Source organism: Hippopotamus amphibius, chromosome X (assembly GCF_030028045.1).
Source record: "Hippopotamus amphibius kiboko isolate mHipAmp2 chromosome X, mHipAmp2.hap2, whole genome shotgun sequence".
NCBI classification, from domain to species: Eukaryota; Metazoa; Chordata; class Mammalia; order Artiodactyla; family Hippopotamidae; genus Hippopotamus; species Hippopotamus amphibius.
The window spans coordinates 54,135,008-54,135,684 of NC_080203.1; the positions used below are offsets into that span (position 1 = coordinate 54,135,008).

The following is a 677-nucleotide window of genomic DNA, read 5'->3' on the forward strand; positions in this document are numbered from 1 at the left end:
TGTCCTCTTTAGCTATTGCACAGATTCATATATTGCTGGAACTTAAGGGGAAGATGTGGCTCCCTTCTAATCAGCACTCTGAAAGAAAAAGCCTGCTGCTATCCAGAAAATCCTTTTTTCTCTCTCATCTCCAGGCTAAATGGAAAGAGAAGTTTTATAGTTTGGCCTATCTTTGGCTGCAAGCCACCCAAAAGCATTCAACCATTACTAAATTAAAAATGACTTCATGGTGCTCACTTCAGCGGCATATACAGTGTAATTGGAATGATTCAGAGAAGATTAACATGGCCTCTGCCCAAGGATGGCATACCAATTCATGAAGCATTTCATAATTTTAAAACAGGCACTTTCATATATTGTGCTGAAAGTGAAAATGATAAAACCCCTACAACAGTGAATCCAGCAATATCTTACCAATTGCAAATGCATTTACTTCTTGATCCAGCAATCCCAAGCCTAGAAATCTATCCTTCACATATACTTTCACACATATGAAATGATGTATTTACAATGCAGACAGAAACAGTGAGGATATTCTCTATATATTAGAAAAATATTAATAGAAAAATAGAAAAATTAATAGAAAAATATTCAATATATGTAATAAAAATACTACTTCAAGATATGGAACAGTGGTATATCTTAGGTTAACTTTCATATAAGAAAGAGTCATGAAA

The 677-nt window shown here is 34.0% G+C and overlaps 1 non-coding gene across 1 annotated transcript; it reads left to right on the forward strand.

The window, feature by feature from the left end:
* Positions 1–229: 229 nt before the first annotated feature.
* Positions 230–336, forward strand: LOC130842735 (U6 spliceosomal RNA). The gene has a single exon (XR_009050535.1). It is a non-coding gene; the product is annotated as a U6 spliceosomal RNA (small nuclear RNA).
* The last annotated feature ends 341 nt before the right edge of the window (positions 337–677 follow it).